Below are 11,575 nucleotides of genomic sequence, written 5' to 3' on the forward strand. Positions count from 1 at the left end.
TGATAAAATGTGTAATGAAAGCTCATATGTTATGCAATAATGTACCCTAGAAAGACCCATAGATTTCCTCTATAATCACCTAGTATATATAAGTTATATAAAATTTAAGTTAAATAAACCGTCGATTATAATGGGTCTGCCCCAAGTCCACAACCAAACAAGGAACAGGAAGTAAGGCGGGCCCACCAATTCTAAGTCGATTACAACTCAATTTTATATAACTCTAACATGTACACTTAGCAATTATAGCTGAAAACTAACCATTCTAAATGATATGTAGTTTTAATACCATAAAACCATTTCGTGTAAACCCTTTACTTTGTATTCGTACCCCGTTTATATGAAAACCCGGTACTTTGTAATGTACCCTTTTTTATATAAACCCGGTACTTTGTATCCGTACCTCATTTATATGAAAACCCAGTACTTTGTAATGTACCCCTTTTTGTATAAACCCGGTACTTTGTATTCGTACCCCATTTATATGAAAACTCGGTACTTTGTAATGTACCCCTTTTTATGAAATGAAAACCTTTTGTAATGAGTTCGTAATGTAAATGAAACATAAACTATACCTATTATAGTTTATCATAATGTTTGTAATGTATATGCAACCTAACTATACCTATTATAGTTTAACATATTTGTTTGTGGTGTATAATAGACTTAACTATGCTTATTATAGTTTATTATAATTATTTGTAGTGGTAATAACCCTCCGTATATGATTCATACCTTTAAACTAAGGTAAATAATATGTACTATCAGCAACATGTATTCAAATAATACTACACTCCTTGCTCAACAACTTACAAGGTGTAAATACGATTGTTAACTATTTTATAGTTTTTAACTTTTCTGCATTGTCTTAAAAATATCATAGAAAAAACATACGAAGTCGAAAACTGAACCCGTAAACTCTGAGAGTTCATAAAATGTGTCTAGTTTATTCATAATTTTGATTATGATTTTTAGAAGTCTTTAACTTGTGTGAAAATGTTCATATTCACAGACTGGTCCGAGTTAAAATCACGAAAAACGGGCTTAAAACGAAGATTGGGTCAAAAACCGGGAAGAAATTACGAGCAGCCGAAGCCAGGAGGCGAGGTTCGGTCCCTTGTGTTGAACAGCCGAAGGCAGGCTCGGTCCGAGATGGGTTCGGTTGCAAGGCTAGGACCGAAGGCGAAGTTGTCAGGAGCGAACTTGTTAGAAGCGAAGTTGGGCGAGGAGGAACCGAGAGTGAAATGGACCGAAATCGAAGGTGACTTCGGTTCTTAAGAGGCTTTGGTTCTAAGGGTAGCTTCGGTTCCAGAAGGAGATTCAGTTCTTAAGGCCATGTTCGGTTCCTAAGAGGTTTCGGCTCCTTAAGAGGGTTCGGCTCCTTTAGAGGGTTCAGGTCCTTAAGAGGGTTCGGCTCCTTAAGAGGGTTCGGCTTTATAAAGCTATTTTTCGCTTAAACTTCCATTTTCGAGTGATTTTCGACTGAATCAAGGGTCAGGATGCCCCGAGTGATTATAAAAAATTGAGAGAGATTTTGAGAGAGATTTGGGAGAGATTTCACATACTTGGAGAGATTTCTCATACTTAGAGAGATTTAGGAGAGATTTCACATACTTAGAGAGATTTCACATACTTGGAGAGATTTGGGAGAGATTTCACATACTTGGAGAGATTTGGGAGAGATTTGAGGTAGAGAGAGATAGAGTGAAAGAGATTGAGAGAGATTTCGTTTGCGCCTTTTTGAGTGTTTGGCTTCGCAACGCAAGGCTCGTAAATCTCGTTAAGTCTCGTTATGAATGTTATACGCCCTCGAGGGGTATGGAATAATGTTTTACCGAGTAGTTTTGTCACTTACCCCGATTAGGGTTTAGAATTTCCGAACACGTGAAAACTCTAAGTGATACTTTGTTATTAAGATTGCGAGTTGTACAATAGGAAACAAAAAGGAAACCCTAATATACAAGGGTTAGATGAGTTGAAAGGTTTGACTCGTTGACTTTAGTTGACTTTGACTTGACCGGAAATTGACGGTTGTCACACACGGGAAACCATAGAATGGATAAGATCATTTATGCTATGTGTCTCATTATTATCCATACCACACCAATTAAGCACCATATTTCGAACTTCTCCTGCAAATGGGCACCTAAACAAGATATGTACAACACTCTCCTCCATTCCGATGCAAGCTCCGCATATAGTAGTATCTATCGAGATGCCCCTGTTTCTCAACTCTACTATGGCTGGTATCCTCCCTTGCACAGCCCTCCATACAAAGCATGTGACTCTTATGGGGATCATTTTACACCATCTAATGTGAGAATGAGTAGGTAATACTATGAGAGAACGATCAATATATCGCCTTAGAAATTTCACCTCATAATCACCATCGGGATTAAGAGGACATATCCATTTGTCTGGACGAGAACGAGGATGGAATAGATCAAGAAGGCCAGTTAACCTCTCCAACTCATTTGTCATGCCGACATCTACAAGATCAGATTTCCAATTCCAGCAATACCCAACTGTATTTCTCCTGTTAGCCACCAAACAGTTTTTCTGTGCTTCAAGTTGATACAGTTGTGGGAATTCTAACTGTAGTGTACAACTACCAATCCATTTGTCTTGCCAAAATTTTGCTTTATCCCCTGAGTTAATTATCAACATGCAAATGTCAATAAAACATAATACATTTGAGTTAATGTCTTTTTTGGTGCTAACTATGTTATTCCATACACCAGAAATGCTTTTCTTTGATAGGTATTCCATGGGCTTATTTGTGAGGTTGTGAATTCCTGAAATTGTGCGACCCTAAAGTGAATTAGGCTCATTCTTCATCCTCCACCATCACTTAACGGTTAATCAAATATTTAATGCCCTAATTGATCCCACACCAAGTCCACCTTAATCTTTTCCAGCTACAACTTTTTCCCATGCTACCTAATGTATCTTCTGTTTATCTTCATGACTACCCCACAAAAACTTCCTATGAATTTTTTCAAGAGAATCCAATACACCCCTCGAGGCTTTGAAAATGGATAAGAAATATGCAGGAAGATTCCTTACGACTGACTTGATTAGGGTTAATCTCCCCCCAAACGAAAGTGATTTGGCTTTCCATGAAGAGAGTTTGGCTTGGAATTTATCGATAATTGGCTGCCAATTTTTCACTAGATTCATGTTGGCACCAACGGGTACTCCAAGGTATGTGAATGGGAGGGAACCAGTGACACATCCAAGAATGGATGCCTACTGAGCAGTCTCTGTACTGGAAGCACCAATTCCGAAAACTTTGGACTTTTGAAAGTTCACTTTAAGACCAGATGACACATGAAAACAATTAAGGATCCGAGCATGATTTTTTAAATTCGATCTGGACCATTCTCCTAGGAGTAGTGCATCGTCTGTATAAAATAGGTGTGAGATTACTAGCCCGTTACCTGGGATTTGTAGACCCCTGAAAATGCTTTTTTCTCTAGTTGTTTTCATTGCCACGTTTAGCCCTTCCATCGTAATGATAAACAAGAAGGGAGAGAGAGGATCCCCTTGTCTAACTCCTTTGGTGATGTTGAATTCGCCTGTGGGAGTGCCATTGACTAGAACCGAGGCTCTGGAAGAAGAAAGACATCCCTATATCCAAGCACGCCAGGTATTACCAAAGCCCATTTGTGTCATAATTGAGTCCAAATACCACCAATGAATTGAATCAAATGCTTTATCAAAGTCAACTTTAAACAATAAGATCTTCTTTTTTATCCTCTTTGCCCAATCACATACCTCATTTATGATGAGTGGTCATTCTAGGATGTTACGACCTTCCACATATGCCGATTGAACCTCACTAATAACGCCGCCAATAACTGTTTTGAGTCTAGAAGCCGGAATTTTAGAGATTATTTTAGACATGCAACCAATCAAACTGATGGTCCGGTAGTCCTGGAGTAGTGTTGGATCCTTCACTTTGCGAGCTAGAGTTATGAATGAAGAGCTACACCCATGGGCAAACGAACCAGTGTTCTCAAAATGTCTCACGAAGTTCATGATATCATAACTCATAATCTGCCAGTATGTTTTTATGAGTTTGAAAGTTAACCCATCTGGACCTGGTGCCTTTTCACCCCCGCATGCCCACACTGTAGACTTTACTTCATCTTCTAATATCGGGGCATCCAGTCTAATTGCTTCCATCATTGAGATCTTACTGATATTGGGATTAATCAATTTTCTTCTAGATACCCTTTTCTTGAACTTTATGTTCACTACACGTATTTAAAGCTAGGTACGTTTAATGTACATGTGTTTTAGACAAGAGTGCAACTCATGAGGTTTCAACATTTTTTTTTGTATTTTTTTTACGCGATCAAAGTGATATTGCTTTCAAGTGCATGCATCTATCCATATATATATATATATATATATATATATATATATATATATATATATATATATATATAATAGTTAGCTTATTTGTTTAAATATGTTGTCGTACGTTAAAATTTTCATTTTAACGTCATAAATTTTGTATAATTTATAATTTTATGCAAAATAGTTAAATTAATAATTTCAATATAATGTTAAACGGTTAAATTAAATCAAAATTTCAGTTAAACTTGAAAAAAATCGAGAGACTGTTTTATAAATAGTTAAAAGTTAAAAATGACAGTGTTAAACCTAAATTGTAATCCTAAATTAACAAAAAAAACCATGAAACTTGTTTTTTTTTATAATTATTAAGAATTTTCAAATAAGTAGCTTAAAAATAACTTACAATAAGTATAGTTAAAAACAATATTATAAAAAAAATTATAATGTTATCTTTAAAAACAAAAACAATATTTGTTGTTTAAAATAATTACATGTAACATCAATAAAAATTCACAAAATTTAAAACTTTTTCAAACACCCAAAACCACCATGTAATACAAAACTTTTTTCAAAATAGTTTGAACATCAGAGTATCCTAGTAATCAAAATCTTAACATGTGAGGATGTGTACGGTCACGCCTTCGCCATCCCGCAATCATCTGAAGTAACTGAAACAATAATCCATAAATGTAAGCTCGAAGGCTTAGTGGGTTACCCCCAAAATACTCATACACAACAATACACATATAATAACAACATACTATGGGCCCAATCAACCATCGGGTTGGAATGCCCTAGGCCCTCAACCATCAGGTTGGAATGCCAACATACTATGGGTCCAATCATCCTCGGGATGGTATACCCTCGGCCGTCAACCATCGGGTTGGAATGCCTACACACTATGAGTCCAATCATCCTCGGGATGGAATACTCTCAGCCCACAACCATCGGGTTGGAATGCCCACATACTATGAGTGCAATCATCCTCTGTCACACCCCCGAACCAGACAGCGGAAACGTCTGGGGGCTTGGGTGACTTCATTTATGTAGTATCATCACAGTGTATATAATTGAAACCAAACATCATCACCAACACACATGTAATATTACAACTGTCATTGTTTACAACGAGTATTGTATTTCAATATTACATGCCAAAATATCCAAATATGATGATAAAATAAACATAACAAAATATCCAGGTATTCTTGTTGACCAACCTGCTCAACGATTTCCTGAGAATACAAGTTAATTTAAAAAAGTCAACATATATAATGTTGGTGAGTTCATAAGCATGTTTGAGTAAAATGTTTTCGTATTACTTTGTAAACACCAGAAAATCCGATATTTTCTGAAAAACGGTTTGAAATGTTTGTGTCCGATCTTGTATTATTGCATGTGTGTTAATGTTTGTGAGTGTAGGAAGTGAATAATTCCAGACAACCCGATGTTGTCTGCTTATAAAGATGTGTTGTAATTTTATTACCTTAAAACTGAATACAAATGAGTGTGTGTTTCCCGTATTATCGACAGATATTGCATTCCGTAAATTTTATAATGGTGTTAATTCCTCTAAGTGAGTCGTTATAACCATACTCGATAATGACAATTTCGCCTGTCATGACGTTTTTCGGACGCCGATGAGTTTAAGGTATGGTTTTTGTCACCCCAGACGGGCCTAGTCTAACTTTAGCGAACAACTCAGGTGTGGGGTGTCACCCCCGTATAGATCTATACACAAACTCCCGCTCTCCCTCCAGGAGACTCTGGTTATAATTACAGGCTACGATTGTACACTCAATAGGTGTCAACCGAAATGTCTCACAAGATCCTTAACCAAATTTATGCGAATATGAAGTTGCACAAAGTATATTATTTCCGTATAAGTATGTAGTTTTCATAGCCCAACGTGTACGTTTGTGAATATGTGAAGTCAACAAGCATGTAAATGGACCACAAAGGCCCAATAAACATGTAAGGTACATTGTAGGCCCAATAAACATGTGAAAGGACAACTAAGGCCCATTAAACATGTAAATTATATTCCATGCCCAATAAGGAATGTAAATGACGAAATTGATTCGTTTGTTGTTATGTTGGTTGTTAAGTGTAGTTGTTTACCAAAATGACATTAAAAATGTCCACTTTTAGTAAAAAGACATTTTTGGTCCTTAAATCGGAAATTTTACAAATTAGGCTCATTTTTGGTAAAAATGACACTTCAAGTCCTTTAAAAACCAAAAATTTACAATTAAGGCTAGTTTTAAGTAAAAATAACATTTTAAACCCTCTTTTGTTAAAAATATCATTTTTGGCTTAAGTTGATGAAAATGTGCATTCTCGGCCGTGTTTATAAATAAATTTATCTTTTTGGCCCAAGTTTTAATAAATTTACATTTTCAGTCCTTTTTATCGAAAATTTACATTAAGCCCACAAAAGTCCAAAAATTTACCATCTTGGCCCAAGACCGTGAAAGCCCAAAATAAAGCCCATTTGTGATAATTTGCACTTTTAGCCCTTTTAAAAATCACAAATACCATAAAGATTCATATTTATCAAAATAAATCCTTTTTGGTCCCTTAAAACCGTGAGTTACATATAAATACCTCATTTTTGGTTATTTTGTCGTTTTTGGCCCTCTCATGAAATTTTCTTAGTTTTTAACAACCTTGAAATGTTTTAAACATTTTCTTTGCATAATATGTTGTAATAAGTATTATGTTCAACAAATATCATCATATTTTAGCATATCTTCAAGTTTATGGAGTTTATAGCACATAATCAAACTTATATCATGAAAACACACAAAATCATGCATATACACATAGATCTACACAAAACAACTTCTATTCTCCCCCAAAACATAGTAAAAACCGAAAATAGGTGATATGAACTCACTTTGCTTTGGATATTTCGGTTTTTGATGAAGGATGGATGAGATCTCGGCCCTAGAAGCTTCTTGAGTGGAGTTTTTTCGAACTTAAGATGGATCTAAGGGCATGGATCACGAAATAATATGTTAAGGAGTGAATATTATCATAAAATGAAGTTAATCATCAAGCTTAAAGAGTAGCTTACCAAATAAGTGATGATCTTTGAAGAAGAACTTGGTGAACACACCCTCGCTCACGAATTTTTGAGGGACGAAAATGAGAGAACCTTAGATGGCTTTGAGAGAAGGATTGTAGTGTTGGAAGTTTTGAATGGAGAGTGGTGAGTGAAGGGGACTTTGGCCGAGAATAAGAAGAAGAGGGAGAGAAAAGAGAAGTGAGATGGGACATGCACGGATAAATGAGTTTAACATGGATATTTGATGGATATTAAGCATGGATACCCACCATGCAATGGTGAGGTGTCTTCCTCACAATTTTCCCATATTATTTCTTTTTTTTTATACATGTATATATATATATATATATATATATATATATATATACACACACACTCAAATTCAAGAATGAAAGGAGAGAAAAGAAAAGTTTGGGCCATTATTGAGTATTTTCGAAATTATAAGGCTCAGTAAAGGAGTTTTCGGCCCATTGGACCCATATAAGGGTTTACGGCCCAAAATGATAAGGAAAAAGGGTTTACGGCCCAATGAAACCCAATAAGTTAGTTTACGGCTCAATAGGGCTTATGAAACCATTTACGGCCCATTAAGGCCCATGATGACAAAGTGAAACATTTTAGGCCCAATAAGGCGCATGAGAAGTCTTATGGCCCAAAATGCTACTATTTAATGAATATGGGTCCAATTAGGGCCCAATGGAAGACTCTTAGCTTAAAACAATCAAGTTGAGGTTTTATTGGTCCATTAAGCCCAATAGACAATTCATGGCTCATTAAAATGTTTGAGCCGGGATATTAGGGTTTCAAACCCATAGTTGAGTATATGAGATGTGTTGAATTAGGTTTTGAACTTCACTCAGGAGTTTTGATTCAATTGGTTGATTTTGAATGAGCATAGTACTTGACATCAGCTTAGATTACAAGTTATACAAGAGTTGATCTTTACATTGAGACAAAATTTCCTAGCTAAAAAGGGTAGGTGTGACATCCTCGGGATGCAATACTCTCGACCCTCAACCATCGAGTAGGAATGCCCACATACTATGAGTCCAATCATCCTCGGGATGGAATACTCTCGGCCCCCAACCATCAGGTTGGAATACCAACATACTATGGGTCCAATCATCCTCGGGATGGTATACCCTCGACTAACAATCAAACATGTGCACATACATCAGATAATCACATAACAGTCTATAGAGAAAACATATACTAGGGGTCCAATCATCCTTAAGATGGAATACCCTCAACTACCAATCAAGCATATACACATATATCAGGTAATCACACAACAGTCTACAGACAGTCAAGCAGATCTAGCAGGTCACTAAGCCTGGCATCATCCTATCTACCAAAATACCGATCTAACAGGTCATAACATCACATAATCATAAGATAACCAGGATAAAAATCCAAAGGGACGGCCTTGGTGCCTTAGACCCTTGAGTATAGTGAGGAGAACTCACCTCACAATGTTGATCTGAACTGATAAGATCTAACTCCCGAATCACGACTCCAAACTCAAACACCTCAAGATGGCAGCTATAATAGTGCAAATGGCGGATCTACAGTCTCTTCCTCCAGCTATGCACCAATCACTTCGAGTTTCTTCAAGAAATACACCAACAACCACTCTTCAAGGCCTTTACACACACAAGAAGGTAGTAAAGCACGACTATGGTTTCTTTCTGGACGATAAGGTGGTAAGGGAGGCTGGTGAGGGGACTTGTCACACCCCAAAACCGGAACGGCGGAAACGTTCTGGGGTGGAGGACGTCATGTTTAGTATCACAAGACATGCATCATAGTAAGCAAAGTAATAAACAACCATTTCATTAGAAGGAAAGTGTTTACAAAGTATGTGTTCACATAATATAGACTACAAAGTAAATAACAAAACAAGACTTGAGCTATATTGCTCCATCTTCTGAATTGCCAGACCTAGTACCTGTCCACTGGTTTCCTGAGAATACAAGTTATTTTGAAAGCGTAGATCAGCATTTAAGCTGGTGAGTTCATAAGATTTAGGTGATGTAAGTGAGTAGTAAGAAAGTTGTAGAAAGTTATAGTAAGTTGTAGTAAGTTCTATTTAGAAAAGTTTGTCTGTTCCTCCAGAAGATCCTATATTTCCTGCTTTGATGAAAGATAAGTAAAAATGACTCAACAGTCCTTTCTATGAGTATTAAATGGATACAAGTTATATAAAAATCGGAGTAAACAAACAATCAGTTGTGTGTATCTGCCCTAATCCCACAACCAAACAAGGAACAGGAAATGAGGCAGAAGGCACACATCCCATTATTTGTTAGATCATTGTTGTATATAACCCTGGCGTATTCACTTGGTACTCACGGAGTTAACTGTAATAGTTCCTTTATATTTGATGAAAAGATTCCTTAAGAAAACCCTTATTTCTTATAATAAAATGGGAACCACAGTAGTTCCTTCTATAATCACTTAGTTTATACTAGCTATATATAATCTAATATCGAACAGGTAGTTATTTGTGTGAATCAGCCCTAAGCCCACAACCAAACAAGGAACAGGGAATGAGGCGGAAAACACACACCTAACTACCTAGCGGGTATTAATTATATATAACTCTGATGTATAAACTAAGGTATTATAGGATTAACCACCTAAGGTCCTTTAAGTTATACTGGTTTAATAAAATGGATTAAACCCTTTACTGGTAGGTTTCTAGTTTGGTATATTAAAAGTTCTTTACTTGAAAAGTATGATTTGTACTAGAAAACGGTGCATTGAATTAGTGTCCTATGACCTGGCCCATACCTGGTACCCTTTATGATTACTTGGTGTATACGGAAACATATATATATATATATATATATATATATATATATATATATATATATATATATATATGTATATATATATATATATATATATATATATATATATATATATATATCAAAGATCGGATAGATAGTAGGCTGGGTGTATCTGCTCTAAGCCCACAAACAAACACGGAACAGGAAATGAAGCGGAAAGCACACATCCTACTACCCGTCAGATCCGATTAATATATATCCCTGAATGCATACACTAAGAAATCATAAAGTTAGCATTATAGGCCCCCTTCTACTGAATGTACTAGACTCGACTGTTCTGTGTGTCGTTTGTAAAATGTAAGTTTTTCCCTAGTTTATAACTATCTTGACTCGAAAATAGTTTGTATTAACTTTCAAATGGAACTATCACAATATGAAAGTATTTGGAAAATATAAGTACTTAGTTGTCTTATGAACTGACATTTTGCAATACTGATTACCTTAAAATATGTTTGTTTTAGTCATAATGAGAAAGCTAGTACCCATACTATACACTCTCCCTGCAAGAGATTCTGGGAACCAAACACGACTTCCGCAAACCAGTTGCTAGGCCGTATAAATTCACATTAAAGTTATTTGATCCGGTATACCCAATATAACTATCACTAATTGCCTAGAACAATGAGTTAGTGATTCATTGGTATTATTAGATCCTGTAGTTGTCCCATGCTGCAACACCTTATTATGTTCGTTCTGTTATAGTATCTTAGTATGTGCTCGTTATAGTATCTTAGTATCTTCTCTTGTTATAGTATCTTAGTATTCTCTAGTATCTAGCATCTTAGTATCTTCTAGTTATAGTATGAACTGAACCCCTAAACTATACCCCCTATAGTTTACTAGTAATTTACTTGAACTGTTGTTGAAAAGACTCATTTTTCTACTAAGTTATGATTGTACTTTAAAAACGGAGTTTTGTTAAACTATAAAGTAACATAACTTTAAAAGAGTTTTTGAAATGTTTTGACTACTTATAAATGACATAAGCAATCCTTTAAAAATGTTTATAACAAACAATTACACAATTATTATTGTGTTCAACTTGTATCCCCCCCCCTAAAAGCATTTAAAACAGTTTAAAAGATTGATTACAGGGGTATGAACTCACCTTATGTGGGTGATTCAAACGAATATACGCGTAAGGATGAGAAGTTCCACAAATGTAGTCCCGAGACTTAACGAGTCCTAAATAACATATAATGGCATATATTGACATAAATATAGTGTTTAGAAGCAACCAAATGCAAGGAAACACCTTACGAGACTAGGAAACACTTTGACCAAGTGT

Source organism: Lactuca virosa, chromosome 5, assembly GCF_052849685.1.
Source record: "Lactuca virosa cultivar CGN04683 chromosome 5, Lactuca_virosa_CGN04683_v6, whole genome shotgun sequence".
NCBI lineage: Eukaryota > Viridiplantae > Streptophyta > Magnoliopsida > Asterales > Asteraceae > Lactuca > Lactuca virosa.